Raw genomic sequence first — 20928 nt, 5'->3', positions numbered from 1 at the left:
AAAAAACACAAATGTAACCTTTCCTCTGTGAGGCAGAAATGAGAAACAACCAGAAAGTAGCACACAAAACACAAGTCTGACTTTTTCTCTCTCTATCAGGAAGAAAAGATGGTCCTCACACACAAGGAAAAAAAAACCCAGATTGGTGGGTGTCTTTTGGATCTCTGACCTGATGCTCAACCCAAATAGAGACATCTCCTGTCCCCATAGTGGACATGGTTCTCAGACATGTCTGTTCTAACTACAACCAGCCAGGGACACAAATTCAAGGTCTTTTTCCAGAAAAGAATTAGAATGGCGGCACCACTCAGATTTTGTGAACAGAAAAAGACACATCCAGAAACAAGAACCAATCAGAAGGCGGTGCTCACACACAAGACAGATGTGGCACCACTCAAAACTTGTGAACAGAAAAAGATACAGCCTGCAGTGCTACACAAATGTTTAAAACCAAAGTCACCACAGCCTCGCTCAGATTTAGAAGGATTATGAAGACACAAATCTCCAACACAGACTGAGACACTGTGTAGGTCCAAACCGCCTCTGTACTGCTATGTGCTGCCATGCATCCACACGAGCTGCTGCAGGTACACACAGACAAATCTAGCGTATGGACTGACAGGAAACAGGTAGTTTATCATAGTGCTGCAAAGACACACATATATATGAACCTAGACTAGATTTGCCAGCATCGAGACCCTTCAGATCAGTGGCCCTGAAAGCTTGGGGAACTTCCCAACTAATGCACCAAAAAGTAGTGCCAAGGAAGTATTAGTGAACCAGAAAGACCTGCCAGGAGTTGATCTGATACAATCACACCAGGGCTTTTATTTAAGCCTGAGTTTGGGCTCACCCACTGCCAATATGCAGGATGGTTTTGATGGAGAAGAGCCCTGAACATTTATCAGGGAAAGGTTTTGTAGAAAGTGGTAAGCGAGGGATAAGTGTTTCTAGCCCGGCAAGCATGTGACTGGAGTTCTACTGTGGCCTTTAGCACAAATGGCTGGTGCTGAGAGTCAAATCATAAACTTAACTTCTGCTTCCCTCTACATTAGACAGGGGGCAGACTTGGTGGGGATTAACCTGGAAACACTGGATTTGTTAGGGGAGATTAACCTGGAGATGTAGGTCTTGTTGGGGGTGGGAGGGACTTGGAAACTAATGCTAGGTACTGGCTTGTTAGTTTACCTGAGTTCAAACTTAGGTCAGGTTCTCTAAAATGGAGTCTGAATTTAAAAGATTTGGTCTCTCATAGTAACTGATTCTCTGCTTTATAAATGAGAATTCCTGGGAAAAGCTGTGTCCACAAAGACTGATTGATTGATTAGAACTTCATTGATGTGGAGAAGCTGGGGTGTTGCAGGCTTGGACCTACTGACAATTTATCTTCAGTGATGTTTACTTCACTAAGTATCTTTCCCTTGCCCACTTCTTTTTTTTTTTTTTATATAAACAGTTTATTTATTCTAAACAGCAACACAGACAAAACGCCATATAAACACAAAGGAAGTGGTGCAGAATGCAGATGCTGGCCAACTTTGGATCTGAGGCTCATAAGCAACAGCCCAGGTTTCTGAGAAGGATGAGGGTAGGGAAGGAAGGGGGGACAGTGTGGTTCTGTCATACAGCCAGCTGGAGGCCAGAGCTCTGAACAGCGGGAAGCATGCCTGCATCCGAGCGAGCACGACACGAAGAAACTAGCTCCTAGGGGCTTACCAAGTACAAAAGTTTATCATTTTACAGCAGTTGAAATACTGACATCAATATTAAAATAAAAGCAAGTTTTACTCAATAATCAAAAATACAAAAGACTGAATATGCCAGTGGTGGAAATGGAAAATGGCGCCTGCTCAACCCTCCCAGGCTACTAGTAACTGTACGGAGCCACTTAGATCTGCAAAAGACTGTAAACAAGTTCTTGCCAAGCCAATCCCTTCCTCGTCATGGAGCCCGGGGCCGCTGCTTATGAGGGGGCAAACTTCTTCGCTTGTGCTCTAACCCTTTTCTCATATTCCACTCTGTTTTGGCAGTAAATTGTATAGGCCTCTGCTTGAGCTGGGTCTTGAATATTTGGTTCATTTAGAAGTTCTTGTATTCCTAATAAGATCTGTTTGATCGTGATAGCTGGCCGCCAGTCCTTGTCTTCCTCCAGGATGGACAGGCACACTGTGCCAGAAGGATACACGTTTGGATGAAACAGTGATGGCTCAAATTTACATTTTGGTGGTGAGGACGGATAGTCATCTTTGAAAAGCATCCGTAGCTTGAACAAGCCTCCTTCCCACGGAGTCCCCTTCTTTCCAGGGATAGTGCACTCCCAGTTCATCAGGTTCATCGTCCCTTGCCCACTTCTATGTCTTACCTAACACTCTGTGACTAGCGGATAAAAAAATAATTTTGGAATATATTAATAAAATCCCAGTTCCCCTCTAATGAAGGATCTAAGAATGTTGACAGATAACATTTAAAGGCTATAATAGAGTTATTATAGTGTACAGTTGGCTTTCAGAAGGCATAGAGGCAGTGAAAGAAGAGAGAGAAGGAATAAATTAAAAACTCTAAGGGGGCATTCATATTTAAGGCTTGGATGTGGGATGAGCGGGAGACTAAAGGAAGAGACTGAGAAGTGGTGGGGGCATTATGCAAAGGCCAACAATGGTACTGAAGAAGGACAGCCCAACAGTGTCAAGGCCGTTTAGGGGCAAACAAATAAGGGCTGAAAAATACCTTTTGGGTTTGGCAATAAGGAAATTGTCAAGGTGGGCAGATTTGGATTCAAGGTAGGGACAAGAAATGATAGATCTTTTAAGGACTTTGATCAGGAATAGCAGGGCTAAGGGGAATTTGCTTCTAAGACAGAAGCCCTATATGAATGGTTAGGTGACAGCAGGAAGGGAGGAGGAGAGGTCTGGAGATAATTGGTAGGAAAGGTTGGGGATTTTTTCTTTTTAATACAGGTTGGTCTTAGGGTCTTAATAATGATCAGAGATCTGAGCAGGCTGGCAGACATTAGCACCATCAGCAGTAGTAGAGTTGGGAAAACTGCACATCAGTATAGAGATGAAAATCCCCTGATTGTAGTTTTAGGCTGAGTTCTTGGTTCTGATCATGTGCAGGGACTTGGTTACCTGAGCTGGAGGAGTGGAAGGTAGGGAATGGACCAGGAGGTCAAAGTAGAGTTTTCAGAAGCATGAAGTTAAGGATAGCTGATGGACAGCTGTGATTCTCTTCGAGATCCATGCTGTTAGCCTGGAGGCCTTGGGATTTCTTCTGTCCTGGATCAGGCCTAACGCTGGAACCTTCTGAGGGAGCACATTGGTGGTAGCTGTAAGGACATAAGATAGATTTGAATGCTCTGTCTGCTTTTCAAAATGCAACTCTGCGTTTGGAAGCTTGAGGCTTATAGAGCAGATGTGGTGGAGCACAGTGGGGTTAAGGAAAATTGAGTTCAGTTAGGAATTCACTGATGGCCTTGTACTGACAAGTAAGTGTAGCTCTCACCTTCAGCAAAGAAGCTTCTTTTTGCAGCAGATGGAGGCTATTACAGAAAGCCATGACTGGTCAACATACAGAGAACAGCTGATGGGGGAGGGGTGCCCCATCACCCACAATACAACCCTGTACCTAGGGCTCAGGGTACATCATGGGAGAAGGGATGGGAAGACTGTAAGAGTCAGAAGACAAAAGTCTGCTGTGAGAGTGTGCCTTTGAGCTATAACAGAGAAGTCACACCCATGAAATCTCAGCAACATGGCTGCCTAACAAGATCTGAACGGTGACAGTAGTTGACATGCCAACATGGGAAGGGGAAATCTCATGGGGCCCCACTCCTGGATGGAGAGCTATAGGCAACCAAAGATTGCTGGGAGAGGGAGACTTCTCTTTCCCAGGGATAAACCCTATAATTGGTTATCCTGTACTAAGGGATCAGCCCTAAAACCATATTGTTGTACAAATAACTAAAGGGAATCAGCAGGTTGCATATGTTTCCACTCGTGTGTGTGTGTGTGTGTGTGTGTGTGCATGTGTGTGCACGCATGATTGTGTGCATCTGAGTGAGTGTATGTATGTGCACATGTGTGGAGTGTGTGTGTGCATGCATGCTTGCATGTATGTGATTGTGTGCATGTGTGTGAGTGTGTGCATGTGCAAGTGTGTGTGCATGTGTGTGCACACATGTGCTTGTATGTGATCATGTGCGTGTGTGAGTATGTGTGCATGTGTGTGAGTGTGTGTGCACATGCAAGTGTATGTGTATGCACACGCATGAGTGTGTGTGTGTGTGTGTGTGTGTGCGTGAGTGTGTGTAGCAATAATAATTAAAGAAAAAGAGACCATGGTTTTGGAGGAGGTGATAAAGAAGATGGAGGTGGTGAGGAACAATGTAGATATATGAAATAAAAAATTAATGATAAACCAACCAAACCAAAACCTACAACAGATCAAAACAGGGCCCAAAGAATGATATATATTAGCATATAAAGCATGTTAATGGATTTAACATAATAATGAAAAATTACAAATTGTAAAAGAAAACAATTAAATTTAAGGGGTTACCCAAAGTACACACGCATGAAGCTATGCCTTCTTCCCCTACTTTTTTCTTTTCTTCTTCTTAACGTTTATTTATTCATTTTATGTATATGAGTACACTGTAGCTTTTCAGACACATCAGAAGAGGGCATCAGATCCCATTACAGATGGCTGTGAGCCACCATGTGGTTGCTGGGAATTGAACTCAGGACCTCTGGAAGAGCAGTCGGTGCTCTTAACCGCTGAGCCATCTCTCCAGCCCCCCCCCCCCTTGTCTTCTTTCTTAATCTCCTCCTTCATCCTCCCTTTCTTTCTCTGGTCATATCTTCTGCATAACACTGGAAAGTCAGTCACTTCTACTGTATGAATCACTCCTGCTAAGAGAGATGCTTTGCTGCAAAAGCTCACTATTTTTGCTCTGGTGTTGATTAAAGTGCAGAGAACTTCAGGGAACATTAGATGCCCGGATTTTGCTCTTAGAGCTCATGGTGTGCTTTGGTGTGTCTCAGATTTTCTTTAGCCTTGGGATACTGCATCACTGTTAGCATCAGATGGCTGGAATCCCTTTACTAGTGGCAAGGGCAGCGATTGCTCACATGATAAGCTTTCAGATGACAGGAGAAACAACCTATCAACCTGTTCCTTTAGTTAGGAGTAAATCTATTTGGAGAATCACCATTTAGATGGGGCCAATTTTCACAGTCGCTATCACTTATGGGATCATTCTTAAGTATTGGGACTAGATGAGGAGGTGTGCCCAAACGATCCTCTATGATCATTTATAGTTCTTCTGTAGCTTGTGTTTGTAAATAAAGTTTTATTGACTCACAGCTGTGCTTCTTTGTTTATATATGGTCTGTGTCTGTTTTTATGATGCAGTAGATTGAAGCAGTTATTGCAAAACACTAGCCCACAAAGTCTAAACCATTTGCTGTCTGACTTCTAAGTCTGTGTGCTGCCCTGGGGGTCATGTTCCAGATACCACATGTATCTGTGTGGGATGAACACTGTATGTGAAGGTGATCCTGGAGCTGTACAATGCTGGTCATGTCACTGAACCTGAACACTGGGCACAGACTGAACTTGTGTACCGGAGAAATGATGGTTGTGTGGGATATCTTATATTAATTTTTTTTCTGATGTGTATATATGCTTATGTATGCATGTGTGTAGAGGCCAGAGGTTGACTCTGGGTGTCTTCCTGTGTTGCCCTCCACCTTAGTTTTCAAGACAGGGTCTCTTACTGAACTTGGGTCTCACTAATTTGGTGAGACTAGCTGACCAGTAAGGCCCAGGGATCCCCCTTTCTGTGAGTCTGCAGTGCTGGGATTACGTGTGTGCACTGTCACGCTTGTCTTTTGATGTGGGTGATGGGGATCTCAATCCAGGTCCTTACACTTATGTAGCAAAAACTTAACCTACGAACCATCTTCCCGGCCACATTTATTATTAGGTTGTTGTTATTTATTTGTTTGTTTGTTTATTTATTTATTTAAAGCTAGGTCCATACTAAGCCTCAGACCTCTGGGCTCAAACAGTCTTCCTGTTTCAGCCTCTTAAGTAGCAGAGGCTGCAGACATGTGCCCCACTGCTCTGGGCTCTGGGATTCAATTTAAAACACTAAGACAAAAGGGACTGCCGGGGGACATAGAGGAAACACTTATGGAAGGGTACTTACTGTTGGCTGTTGAGTGTGGCAGTTTGTATTCAGTATTTTTTAACGGCTCGATTTGCATGTCTTTGAAGACGTTTTAACAATAAGAAGGTAAAACCAAGCAACATAAAAGGCACGAGCCAATGATAAAGACTTTACGTTCCAAGGCCAGACAAGGAGGCGGATGCCTTTAGTCCCAGCACTCATAGGCAGAGCTAGGTGGATCTCTGATGGATCTCTGAGTACAGGACAGCCAGAGCTACACAGAGAAACCCTGTCTCCATGAGGGGAGCCACCTTTAAGTTCCTATGGCAGAACTGGGGGAGACCGGTGGCGGCTGGCAGTTGGGGAGCTCTAAGTATAGAGTGTGTCTGCACTGATGAGTTCTAACACATCCCGCTATGTGTGTCAAGACTGAGTTCAGTGTGTTTCACGGTCTCTAGACCCCTGTGTTCTTAAAGGCTTGTTTGGCTCATGGTCTGTGCAGTGTTGCTGAAAGGCAGAGAAATTGTGGGCTGCGAAGTTAGAGACGATTTCCTATTGGTTTTGGGGTGGCTCTGAGGTTTGAGTTTCACCTGCACCTCAGAACAGAAACAGCATCTGTTTTGTTTGGATCCCTCCCTCATCAGTCTGATTACTGGGAACCTACACTCTGGCGAAGAGGCAGACCTTGATTGGGTTGCCATAGTAACCCTGAAATACAATCATTTGGCTACCCCGGAGTGTGAATTAGTGATTTGGACAATGTTCTTTGAATGAAAATGGACCCATTTTTTCCACATCATTTTTTCTCATACAATACTTTTATTTCTTAGGGTTATTTTACATTTTTTCTAGCTTTTGAAACTAAATATCTGTAGTTATATAGTTGAACCATATAATGTTCCTCCCTCCAACCCCCCACCCCCCATCTATCCCATTGCTCTCTTTCAAATCTGTGGCTTCTTTTTCCTTCAATCATCCACACGATGCTTTTTCGCCAAGTCTAATTAGACTCTTTACTGACTTCAGCCCTTACATGGGTGCCATTCTAAGGTCTCCCCTTGGTAATCGATGTCCTTTCCACTGCTCACGGCCTTAAATCACATTCAAGTTACTTATGACGGTGATGGTGCTTTGATATTTCCAGGTTTTTTTGCAACTTCACATCCTCACTAAAGTGGATTTGTTTTCTTTAATGTTGGAGTCTAGTTTGCCATCCCAGAAAAAAGTAAAATCTCAATGAGCCCTGCGGTTCACAGCAACAGCACTTGAAGCAGATGTTTCTGTTCACCCCCTGTTAGGCTAGGCTTACTGTTCTAGGGATGTGTACAGGTACTCATTAGTGTTTAAACTCCCTTCTTCTTACAACTATTCTTTTTGTTCTGGAATCATGTTCAAAGCTTATTATGAATAAGGCAGTAGGTATTGAAAAACTTAAATAAAGCCAATTCTGCTCTTGGAGAAAAAGATGAACAAAGTCAGTAGACCCGTGCAGACTAGGGTGATCCATGCTAAGAGGGAATCCAGGAGCATAGAGAATTAGGTAAACAGTCATGAAGGAAATGGCTACCAGTAAGAACATACTGCGGTGCGGCCCCTTAAGACACACCACAAGGTATGCACTGGTTACATCTCAATTGCCTAGGAGCTTGCGAGTTACACAGAGGAAGACTGGCAGACTGAGGATTCAGATCAGGTCAGAGCCCTCCTATCCAATGTATTGTGGGCATTCACAGTAGAAGGAACATGAGGACAAAGGCTGAGAGATACGATAGTGCGATGATAATTAGCTCTTTATTCTCATGCAAGATTGATTCCTCAGGAGAATGAAAGCCATTCTTCTCAATACCAAGGTGGTAAGAGAACATTTCCAGGTACACAGTGCTAGTGATAGAACACCCATTTTGTTCTCTCAGAGCCACAGTCTAGGGCTGCCAGACAACGCTAAAGAAAAATAGGTTAAAACATCTGAATATGTTTTGTTCTGCTCAGGCTTCCAGTCTGTGGGAAGGCATTGTCCACAATCTGGGTGAGACTTTCCCCATCAGTTAATACACCCTGGAAATGCCTTCACAAACACATCTGGAAGTGAGACACACCAGTCTCCCAGGTGATTCTAAGTGCAGTGAAGCTGACAACCAGCTTGACATTATCCATTACAGTGTTCTGGACTCAGTAGACTTAACGTGATTGGAGCAAGGTGAAAGTAAAACTCTCAGACATAGAATCTAAGAAACATGGGCTGTTTATCAGTAGAAAACAACTATTTGAAAGACAATTTGGTCATGAACACTTAGAAAGTGAAAGAGATACATTAGTTTATTTTGTTCAAATATTGAAGAAGTTCAGAAAGAGAACAGATGCTGTTAGCAGAGGAGGCATTTGGGAGTGAGAACGACCTCTCAGCTGCCTGGAGCTGAGATCTGGTAAAGGAAGTGAGAGGAAGACTTCCTAGACTGGTTGCTAGGCATCCCTTGACTGATCAGATGACAAGTCTCAGAGCACTGGGTATCAGTAAAATGAGTCAAACAAACAAATGAACACAGTAAGTATTAAAAAAAAACACCATTGCTGCTCTATCACTGCATTTGCATAAAGAAAATGGCCAGTAAGGACACCCTGGGTTGTTAGGAGTCAGGATGGTTCCCTTGGGTGTGGGAGCAATGGTGAGTGACAAGAAGGCAGCTACGTGGGTGGTGATGTTTGTTCAAACCTGGTGCTGGTGTTGCAAGTAGGTTCAGTCTACAAAAAGTCACCAGAATGCTTACTTATGCTTTTCACATTTTAAAATAAAACATTGAAATGTTAGAATGATGCCAGTATGAGGCTAGGCAGGAGAAAAGAATAAGGTTAGCTCTTAAATGGACCAAAGTAGATACAAAAAGACAATATATTGTTCTCTTATTTAAAGAGAAAGATAATTATCTAACCACTTGGCATGAGCAAGGTCAGGTCTTTACAGCACATCCTTAGCTAATATTAATGTGGGGCAGCTTTAAATTTGAATATAAAACTGAAACTGCAGAAATAGAGATACACACACACACACACACACACACACACACACACACACACACACACAAAGATTACATAATAGCACCATGAAAACTGACAGGCAAATGAGTCTCTGGGGAAATTATTTCTAAAATTTCTACAAAAAATAAATAATAAAATGTTTAGGTTGGTTTCTATACTATTGTGGATATTGCCAAGGTAAATGTAATAATAAATAACTTTCTAGCCTGTACTTGTAGACAAGTCTTTGAATGTTTGAATTCATTTTATAAAGTCACACACACACACACACACACACACACACACACTCAAACAAAAAACAAAAACAAAATCAACTAATCAAGCAAACAAACAGAAAAACAAGACCAGATTTACTTGGAAGAAATAGTGACCTACCTTTCTTTCTGGTTATTTATGCCCCTGCAGAATTCACTACAGAATAGCTGAACTCCCCTGGAATGTTGCCACAGTCTCTGTAAAGAGTGATTCTGCTGTCTTAGAGGAAGAGAAGATGTGTGAAATTTTAATTTGTAGGTGAGAGATAGCACGTCAAGATGTACATCTTTTTGGTAAGGAATCATCGTTCTGTTGGGGGTTGCTACCTGAAGTGACCCAGCATCCCTGAGACTTCATTGAACGCACCTTCCGGTGAGTCAGAGAGCGTTTCTCTGTTGCTCAGCAGTGGGTGGCATGCCCTGCCCTAGCCAGAGAGACATATTGTGGCTGGTTTGCTTGCGCATGTTTAAGAGATAATAATAGAGATAGCAGATTAGCAAGTGCAACTGTGTGAAAGCGGGCAGACATTACTTGTAGTCCCATCGGCAGTGGAGAGAATGCCACCAGGCCCTCTCCACAGCATTGGCTTTTAGCTGCTTTGGCTTCCAGCGGTCCACAGACACTACCTCTGAGGTCCCACAGGATCCATGGGTAGATGGGCTTGCCCCTTTGGCTTAGCTCTGCTGCTTAGAGTGGGCTTCTAGTTTGAGCCGATGAACCTCCGAAGTATCCTCAACACCGAGCTGCCACCATAGGCAAGGAAGAGGAGCTTCAGAGAAGGAGGAGCTTCAGAGAAGGAGGAGCTTCAGAGGTGGTGCACTAGCCAGACAAGATATGTGACTGACTTAGAGGTTTTTCCCGAGAGAAGGACTGGGCTCTTTTGTGTACAGCTGTCACATTCTGACACTGAAATTATTCTTTTCTTTTCTTCCCCTTCCTCCCTTTTCTTCCTTTCTTTCTTTTGGCCTTGCAAGTGCTGAAATTTCCAATGTGGGCCACCTCACATGGCTCTGACACTAGTTTTGAAGGAGAAGGAACAGCCAGATATGTATGTATGTATGTATGTGTGTATATATATATGGAATAGTGTACACTTCTGGCTTGAATAAACACTGAATGAGAACCCCAAATTGCAAAGTCATCTGGGTGCGGGCAGGAATCCCTCCCCTCAAATCCGAGCATATTTCAGTGAGAGAGAGATAGCAAGACTAAAAATACCCAGGCAGCAGCTGGAACATGGAAATCCTTTGAGATTTACTTCATTTGCCTAGATTCCAGTCATAATCGTGTCGAGCATGGATTTAGTTCCCCAGATAGGAGTCCTCAAATACATCACCTCAGGTTTTGTTTATTTAGGAAACTTCCTTCCAGGTTTATAAATCCCAGTAGGTCACATAAGTCATGCCATTTTCGTATAGATTAAGAACTGTCATAAAGACAGGAGCATAAGTATGCGGGGGTGGGGGGAGGGGCACGCACACAAGAGTACACCATGGTCTTTGAAATTGTTTTCATTTCATCATTCAGATGGCAAAATCATCAGTGATTGTGCGTATTAACTAGTAGCTTTGTATGCTTCTGAATGCCATTTAACAGATGAATTATGAGATGTGGGCATTTCATTCAGAACAAAGGAACGTTATTAACTGGTTTTGGTGCTTTTAAAATAAACATGTAGAGGAACAGAAGGTGCAATAAAAGACTATAATGAGAAATCTGCTCAATACTTAAATTTGAGAAATTAAGACCATTTGACTGTAATAGAGTATCCACTTTGTGCCAGAAGCTACACTATTCAAGTTCATATTCCATTTTCCCCAATTATCTGGTTCTAACTACCTTTAATCTATGTTTATGCAAATTGCTTTTCAACAGCTCCCTCAGAGACAGAAGACAAAGTCAAGAAAAGCTCTACCAACACTTCTTGAAATTGACTCATCGAGTCCACCATTTGTCATCCGTACCTGATAAGCACATTAGAGCAAGAACACTTCTGTCTGGTGTAGTAGTTATGTGTGGAGTGAGTCTATGCCAGGGACATAGTGGTTGACATAGCTCTGCCCTTCATGGAAAGAGCTGAGTACAGTACATGTGTGGGAAGAGAGAAGAAGGGTCAGTGGAGGGTAAGAGTATGAGGCAGCTCAGTATTGTGAGTCCATCCAGTTTCACCAGGGCGCAGTGGCAATGACTAGGTGCCCAGAAGGGGCCTTTGGAAGAGAGTCTTATGTGCCAAGTTGAAAATGTCACTTGGTCAGAAAGGAGCAATGTCAGCTCTGAAATGGTGCAGAGAGTCAGGTATGGAGGACTGTCTTAACCACTATTCTATTGCTGTGAAGAGACACCATAATGAAGGCAACTCATTAGGAAAGAATTCAATTGGGGCTTGCCTACAGTTTCAGAGGGGTTTACGGTTTTCATATCTGTAAAGAGACACCATGACCAAGGCAAGTCTTATAAAGGACAATATTTAATTGGGGCTGGCTTACAGGTTCTGAGGTTCAGTCCATTATCATCATGGTGGGAAACATGGCAGTGTCCAGGCAGGCATGGTGTTGGAGGAGTTGAGAGTTCTATATCTTGTTCTGAAGGCAAACAGGAGAGGACTGACTTCCAGGCAGCTAGGAAGAAGGTCTCTCAAAGCCTACCCTCACAGTGACACTCCTACTCCAATAAGGCCACACCTCCTAATTGTGCCACTTCCCAGGCTAAGCACATTCACTGTCTGGGCTAAGCATATTCACTGTCTGGGCCAAGCACATTCAAACTACCACAAAGGATTAATCCATGATTATCATGGCAGAAAGCATACAGGCATGGAGCAGTAGGTGAGAGCTTTATATCCTGATGCAGACAGAGAGGCACTGGGCCTGGCTTGGTATTTTGAAACCTTGAAGTCCACCCCAGAGACACACCTCCTTCCATAAGGCCACACCTCTTTTATCCCCAAAGACTTGAGGTTTTATTTGCCCTGTAGAATGAAAAGGTACAAGATGTTTCTCTTCCTTCCCCCACCCCTTTCCTTGCTTGTAGTCTGATTCTATATATAAACAACAATTAATATTAATGAGATCAACAATAATTCTAAGTAACCTGTAGTGGAAAAATTTCAAATCTGAGCTCTAATCACAACTTAGCCTTTCCTGGTTCAATCCCCCCTCAATATAATACTTTTATTGGTTATTATTATTTATTATTATTTTAATTTCACACAATGCAACCCGATCACACTCATTTCCCATTCCTCCCAGGTCCATCTCCCAACACTTGTGTCCTCTCCCCAAAAAAGAAGAAAAAAAAAGACCACACCAAGTCTAATTTGTGTTGCCCATATACTCATTGTAGCACGGTCAAACTCCCAGTGACCAGCCTCTTAAAGATAACTGAGACCACCCCCCCTCTGCCAGAAGCCATCAACAATGAAGATCTACAGTTTAGCATCCCTATAACAGTGTTTAAATATTCTCTTTGATGACTTCCTGTCTAGATTCTTTCTTTTCCTCTTTCCTTCTTACTTTGTGTGTGTGTGTGTGTGTGTGTGTGTGTGTGTGTGTGTGTGTGTGTGTGTTAGGGGAGATTATCATAGAAGCCTTCTATGCTTTTTTTGCTCAGCCATGAATCTACAGTCATTGATGCCACTGAAAAAGAAGCTTCCCTGCCATAATGGTCAGCGGCTACATGAATCGTGAACTTCCACATGGTTTCCAGGAGCAGCAAGGACCCTGGACATCAACATGGCCTCAGGTGGCAGCATGAATCATGAATATGGTCATATTCTCTGGTGGAGACACCAAGATGGCCTCCTGTGGCAGCATGGGTCACAGATATAGACATGACCTCCAATGGCAAGGCCACACCTCTTATTCCTTTCTAATCAGTACATGAACCAGTGACCAAGAATTCAAGCATATGAGCCTATTGAGGGCATCTCCTTCAAACCACCTGAGGGACAGAACTGAGTTTCATTTTCCTTGTGATTAGCTAAAGTTCAACTCTCTGACTCTGACTGTCCTTTAACATAAAATGGTATATTTGATAGTCTGTTGTTTTTAACTCCTCAAGGGGAGGGTCTGGGACTAAATTAACCACCTTAGCTTTTCCAGCCAAAAGCAACCAAAGACATTTTGAGATGTTATTGATTTTTGATTGCATTATTTTATTTTCTGATTAGCTACTGAGAACCACAGAGATTAGGAGCTTTTTGTTTTTTGTTTTTTGTTTTTTTTTTGTTGTTGTTTTTAAGATTCTAGTTTCTCTGACACTCACCTGGTGGTTGGTGGAAAGAGAGAGATTCAGCCCTGTGCTATGTTTCTCTTTCTCCATCATTATTGAAAGTTTGGGGGATACCTCGGTACCCATGAGGACAATGCATCAGACGCTTGTTCTGTCGGTTCTTTGACTTCATTTCTGCCCATGGTCTCAATCTTCATCCTGTCTCAGCTACTCATTTTTGTGTCACATCTGATATATTCAATAGTATCATCTATCAGTTGATTCCATTCGCAGTGTCAGGTTCAACATTTTTGGTTGTGACTTTTTTCAGAAAATTCTCTTTCACTCCCAAGTCCATCAATGCATCAGGTTGAGTTGTCCAATTCACTGACCCGGCTGTCCCTCCCTCCCGCTCTCCCCTGTCATACTTCCCTCACTTGGCTTAGGTTCCGTGGCTTGTCACCAACACAGACTCATTTATCCACACTCTTGTCTTATCTAACTGACCAGTTGTGTGTGTTGATGACCGTTAGCCTCTTCTGGGCTAGAATCCCCCTCAGGGACCTGTGTTTTGTCTTTTTGCTCCTAGCTGTATCCCATGTGCTCAGAACATGGTTGACCCATGGTAGGCACTAGGAAATGTAAGTTGAATGAGTGAGTTAATCAGTAAAGTTTCACTAATATTTTGGAGGAATTAATGTATGCATTCGCAGTAGAGAAGCTAGCATATGTTTCTGTTCTCATTACTTTAAAATATTTGTTTCAATTTTTCCTCATTTGTCCCTTCCCTCCTATGGAAAGACAGGCCTCATTCTGAGAAGACTTCCTGTATTTTCCTCTTGAGGAACAGATTATAGGGCAGCCTGAATCATGTTCTGGGCATCCTCCAAATATACAGAGACAAGGGATTGGGGAAGGAAATGGGTACGTGATAGGTGCCACCTCTGAAGCTATCATATTGCTTTTGGACCCCATCTCTAGGTGGATATGAGTCCATAGGCATTGGAATGTACATCAAGAGCTTGGGAAAGCGGCTCCAACAATGGTAGGAATTAGTGAGGGAGGTCATTTCTTTAGTTCTGTGATATAACTGTAGATGGAAATAAAACAGAAGAAATATGCAGAGAAGAGCAGAGAGGGGCCATGGCAGAGTCATGGGACATGGATCCAGCATCACTAGAGATTCTGGTGTTGTGAAAACTCAATGTCAAACTGATTGACGTTGACTATGGTACAAGCTGAGCGTGCTCACATGCGGCATGCCCATCTGCAGATATGGCCACGCAACCACTACACTTCGAGTTTTAGATGTGAGTGTAGGCTTTCAGTAGTTAGATTCAGTGTACTAAAAGAAAAAATGAAGATTTTTCTTTTCAAGTCCTAGTTTGCTTTTTATTGTTGTGATTAAACACCTTGGCCAAAAGCAGTCTGAGAAGAAAAGAGTTTATTTGACTTACATTTCCATGTTCTAGTACATCATTGAGGAAAGCCAGACGAAGAACTCAAGGTAGGAATTTAGAGGCAGGAACTGAAGCAGAGAGACCTTCCGTGGTCTCCATTCTTCCATGAACGGAGCTTACAGACATGTCCCTCAATGCTTGCTTTCTCAGCTTGCTTTTTTCGACACCCCAGAGCCACCTGCCCAGTGGGGTACCACCCACAGTAAGTTGGGTCCTCCAATGGCAATCATTAATCAGGAAATTGCCCTAAAGATTGGCCTGCAGGCAATCTGGTGGAGACATTTTTCTCTGTTGAGGAGCTCTCATTCCAGGTGACCCTAGCTTGTGCAAGTTGACACAAAAACAAAACAAAACAAATCCAAACAAACCAGCCATCACAGTTAGGGACCTGGGAAGGGTGAAGAACAGTTGATGGGAAAATAGAAAAGACCAGGTGGTGCTGTGACAGGACCTTTTGATCTCACTCCAGGCATCCATTAATTGCCCTGTCAATCCTGCATCCCCGTCCTCTGACATCTTTGACACTTGGTCCATCTTCTCTTTGTCTTTAAAATAAGTAGGATCCTGTGAGTGCAAGAGGCAGATATAGTCAGCGTGTTGACTTGGCCTTTATACGGTCTCATCGCACTGCATCTTACTACAAACTTTGTAACAGTGTGAACAGAAACCACACATTGGTTTGGTAGATCACGCTGTAGGAACTGACACCCAGTAAACTCTTCCTGTTGGCGAGGAAAGGGTTAAGGAGCAAAGCTTGGGATGGGACAGTTTTCAAGCCGTTCAGTTCTGCATTTGTATTGAGAATACAAATCAGTGATGATTGTTACTTTTAATCGTATGACTGAGTGGGAGCTGCAGGCAGAAGCAGCCATCTTAAAGACCTGCCTTTGAACAAGTAAAGCTTCTTTTATTTGAGATGAATCTCTACAAAATTAGGCTGGTGGTTGTAATGATCCTTTGGTAAGCTTGGTTGACTTCCCAGTCCTCTCTAACTGCATTCATTCAAGTACTGATTTTGGGGGAACATTCGGGGGCAGACTCAGAGGTGCACTCCTTATGAGGAATACATGATTGGCTCATTACTGGATCCCTAGGGAATAGGATCATAATTACAAGTCCACGAACCCTCTGTGAAGCTGCTCTGTGGGCTAGGAGCTTTCAAAGAACCTTGGATTAGCATACAGAGAGCAAGTGGTCTGTGTGAAGCGGTTTCTCTTTGTGGTGAAGGCTGAGGTGGAGGCATATGGCAAGCACCTGGAGGTACTTGTGACAGAAAGGAGCAAAGCCATAATGTATGCAAATGAGACCTAACACTTGCTAGTTCCATTGCCCCCTGCCCTGGCTAGTTTTTAATGTCAGCTTGGCACAGGCTATAGTCATCAGAGGGGAGGGACTCTCAAAACAAAACAAACACAAAAAACCAAATCCAAACCCCTCCATAAGATCTGCAGGCAAGCATGTAGAATGTTTTCTTAGTGATTCATGTGGGAAGGCCCAGAGTACTGGGCTTATCAAACTCAATAGCATACAATTTCCTGGCTTCAGCCCTGGCCCTGCATTCTTTAGATAAGCAGGTTGAGCAAGCCAGAATGAGCAGCCAGTTAGCAGCATCCACTGTACCCGTTCCCACCCCTACCACCACAGCCTGAGCATCAGAGCCTGACTCCAGGTTCCTGGCCAGTTTGAATTCCTGCCTTGGCTTCCCTCAGTGGTATGTAAAGATTTATGATATCACATAAACATTATCCTTCCCAGTTTGCTTTTGATCACGGTGCTTCGTCACAGCAGTAGTAACCCTAAGACACTCCCCACTTCCCATCAGCACTGGGTGCCAAACTCAGAGCTGTGTGCTTATTAGGCAAGAATTCTACCACTGGGCTGGATTCTCAACTGCTAAGTTTTATTTTGTGTTATTTAATTTTGGAGTACTGGCTTCGACTGGAGGTGTTGGCTTGCTAGTCAAGCACTCTACCACTGAGCCCTGAGACCTAATGCAGGAAAAATAACCAACTGACCACTTAACTCTATAGTAATTAATGCCACAATGTAATAAAAAAGCAGTCATCAAGGCTGATTTGGGACACAAGGCATTTTTGTTCAACTTGTTTCTCTGTTGTGTTCTCTCTCTCTTTTGAGAGCTCATTGCTGAAAGCAGGAAATTGTATGTCATTATTTTAAAAATCCTGTGTTCTGCATGTCTGGATGCTCACAGACCAGTTCTCATGTGTGATAGGTCATTTGATTGGTCAGCCCCCTTTAACACAAGTCCCTGTGTACCAAGGGTAGAAGAAGAACTCTTACCTGTAGTGCCGAGGGGAGGGACATAATGTTAACACTCTCTCCTGGGCAGCTGAGCTTGAATTTGGAGGAAGCGCCCAGACTGGGGAGGTAGAACTGGGAGAGGACTCAGTTTCAGGGCTGCAGAAAGCACCTCCCTTGGACTGGATGAGGTTTAGTATAGTCATGGCTCAGAGCTTGGTTTCTGGAGTGAACTAGAACTGCGTCAGGGGTCAATGTTGCTTTTTCCAGCATCACCACCTGTAGACAGCTTCATGAACCCTTTTCTTTATCCCATGAAATAGGGAAGTGTTTTGTTTTTTTTTTTTTTTTTTTTTTTTTTTTGGAGCTGGGGATCGAACCCAGGGCCTTGTGCTTCCTAGGCAAGCGCTCTACCACTGAGCTAAATCCCCAGCCCTATCCCATGAAATAGGAATAAAAGCTGTGCTGACGTCACAGAAACATATTCTTATTATGTCAGAGACTGTGATGCCCTTTGGTAAGTGCCTAATATAAAGGAAGAATTCAATCAGTACCTTAAAAAAAACAAACAAGTGACTAGGACTAGGTCTCTGTTTTTAATGATTTGTCAAGCCAAGGGCACAGTAGGCAAATGACATTTGGCAGAGAAAATGGTTGTCTCGCCCTCAGGCTTGGGCGACTAGGCAAGGTGCATCAGCAACATATTTCCTAGATCACAGTTTTCTGTCCTCTGTCCTGGTTCACAGTCCTACTGCATGGACTAGGGTTGCCCAGTATGTGCCAGACATGGAGGCTTCCCAAGGTGTTCTTGTAGAAAGTCCATCTTCCCCGGAACTTCCCATTCTTGGCTGTGTATTATCAGCCCTCGTGGGCCTTCCATGTGAGCTAATGCCTGGACCCTACCTCCTAGACACCCTGCACTCATGACCCATGGAGAATAGTCAAGCACTGGTATTTGAAAAGGCTCACTGGTGCTTCTAATGTTCAGCTTGGGAAACTCTGATTTGAAATTGAACAAGTGAACGTAGCATTGTTTTCATGGCACAGAATTGGTAAACACACGGTAGCATACTTCTTGCCCAAACCATAGTTCTTCTAAAGCCAGTTGACATTGTTTCTTCTTCCATTGGAACTTTTTCCCATATCTGGCATCATGGCCACTGAATCTCCTAAATGCTCATCTTTAATTTCTCTGCTGTCTTTCTATTGGCTCATCCACTGCCCAGCTGGTGCCCTCTCTGTCTTCTTAATGCTTTGTAGCCTTCATGGCTGGTTTGGGCATTGACGATTCCCTGGAGTATATCTTCACTTTTTATTCATTCTTTTAAACAATTTTTATCAGTTTAATTAGATGTACAAAGCAATGGGCTTCCCTGCAACATTTTCACACACCCATGTAACTTACCCGCTGCTTACAACCTCCACCACCACCTATAAGCCTGTGTTTATCAAACCTGGAATTTACGGCCGCCATCTAACTTGGGATGCAGATGTGTCGGTCCCTCCAGAGACCTGTGTGATTCCGAGCCACGTTAGTTACAGTCGCTTCAGAATCTTTTCCTGTCTCCCCCTGTGGTTCTCATGGTCATTTCCGATCTTTACTGTCTTATTCACAGCTGTCTTCACCTCACTTCTCTGAGTTCTTCATGGTCCAACTCCTCCTCCACTCCTTCCCAATTACTGGTTCTAAGTTTAATAGAGTTGACCAATGTTTCCTGTTCTTAATTCTCATGAAATTTGCCAACTAAGCCTCCTCTCTATTTCATTCTGGAAGAAGAGCTGTATCTGCCAGTTTTTTTTTTCTTTATTAACTTGAGTATTTCTTATTTACATTTCGATTGTTATTCCCCTTCCTGGTTTCCGGGCCAACATCCCCCTAGCCCCTACCCCTCCCCTTCTATATTTGTGTTCCCCTCCCCATCCTCCCCCCATTACCACCCTCCCCCCAACAATCACGTTCACTGGGGGTTCAGTCTTGGCAGGACCAAGGGCTTCCCCTTTCACTTGCTCTTACTAGGATATTCATTGCTACCTATGAGGTTGGAGCCCAGGGTCAGTCCATGTATAGTCTTTGGGTAGTGGCTTAGTCCCTGGAAGCTCTGGTTGGTTGGCATTGTTGTTCATATGGGGTCTCAAGCCCCTTCAAGCTCTTCCAGTTCTTTCTCTGATTCCTTCAACGGGGGTCCAGTTCTCAGTTCAGTGGTTTGCTGCTGGCATTCGCCTCTGTATTTGCTGTATTCTGGCTGTGTCTCTCAAGAGAGATCTACATCCGGTTCCTGTCGGCCTGTACTTTTTTGCTTCATCCATCTTGTCTAATTGGGTAACTATATATGTATGGGCCACATGTGGGCCTGCCAGTTTTTGAGGCCAGCTACTTTACCAGATCCCATACTTTGGTCTCCTCTCATTTAGGCACCAGGCAGAGAACGCAGCACGTTCACGTTCTCGTGACATTCATAATCTCATGGAGGAAGACAGGAAATACAGACTAAAGATAAATGTATATCAGATGGCAGTTAAATGCGGGGAGGAAAACAGACATGTGAGGAGAGAGGCCACAGATGATGCGTTCTGTGGTGTGGTCAGAGCGAGATGAAGTGAGAGGCACTAGGGGTGTGAAGGATGGGAGGTGTGCAGGCAGGAATGTGGATGACAGCTGAGGTGCCACTGAGGAGGAGGACTAGACGATGAAGCGTAGATGGTAGAAAGGGCAGGCTTGGTCGTGTGTGCCTTTGGATGCCTGGTGCCTGGATACGGACTGAGATTTTCTTCTGAGCCGTGTGAAGTGCCCTGGGAGGGTTGACAAAAACCAACCAAACAAACCAGCATGATCTGCCGTGCGATGTCCTCTTCACTGCAGTAGAAGACTGTAGAAGAGGTGGATATAGAGGCAGAATGACCATGAGAGGTCAGGTCTGGGGCTGGGCAGGTAGCTCAACGGTAGAACACTTGCCTACAGTGTATGAAGTATGAAGTCCTGAGTTTACTTGAATCTCTCTCTCTCTCTCTCTCTCTCTCTCTCTCTCTCTCTCTCTCTCTCTCTCTCTTTCTCTCTCTGTCTCTCATAGATATACACAGACATAAATAGGCATACATACATAGACAGACAAACACAGACATATACAGACAGACTGACACATGCCACAAAGACATACACACATAGACACACACAGAGACATACACAGACACACACACAACACAAAGACATACACACATAGATAGACAGACACACACATACATACACATACATACATATATACATACAGACAGACCGACAGACTCACACACCCACACACACACATTACCTAAATCTGTGTGAAGGTGGTAGAGTTTTCAAGTAGGAATTAAGGAACAAATTAGTGAGAAGTTGTCACATAAATGATTCTGGCAAATTGTCATGTGCTTTTTGCACCTGTTGAGAGGAGACTCTGGGAATGAGAAGAGCTCCCTTGTTCCAGACTCAAGCAACTGTTTTTCAAATCTCCTTCAAAACTTCCTTTCTTGGGTCAGGCTGGCCTCCTGGTTCTGTTACAGAGACAA

At 43.6% G+C, this 20928-nt stretch overlaps 1 pseudogene; it reads right to left on the bottom strand.

Annotated features, from left to right (window-relative positions):
* Positions 1-1963: 1963 nt before the first annotated feature.
* LOC120103068 (SUMO-conjugating enzyme UBC9-like) lies at positions 1964-2335 on the bottom strand (annotated as a pseudogene).
* Positions 2336-20928: the final 18593 nt, after the last annotated feature.

The sequence above is a fragment of the Rattus norvegicus genome, chromosome 5 (assembly GCF_021556685.1).
Source record: "Rattus norvegicus strain SHRSP/BbbUtx chromosome 5, alternate assembly SHRSP_T2T, whole genome shotgun sequence".
NCBI classification, from domain to species: Eukaryota; Metazoa; Chordata; class Mammalia; order Rodentia; family Muridae; genus Rattus; species Rattus norvegicus.
The sequence above is the reverse complement of the archived record's forward strand: the minus strand, read 5'-3'. Positions and strand labels throughout refer to the sequence as shown.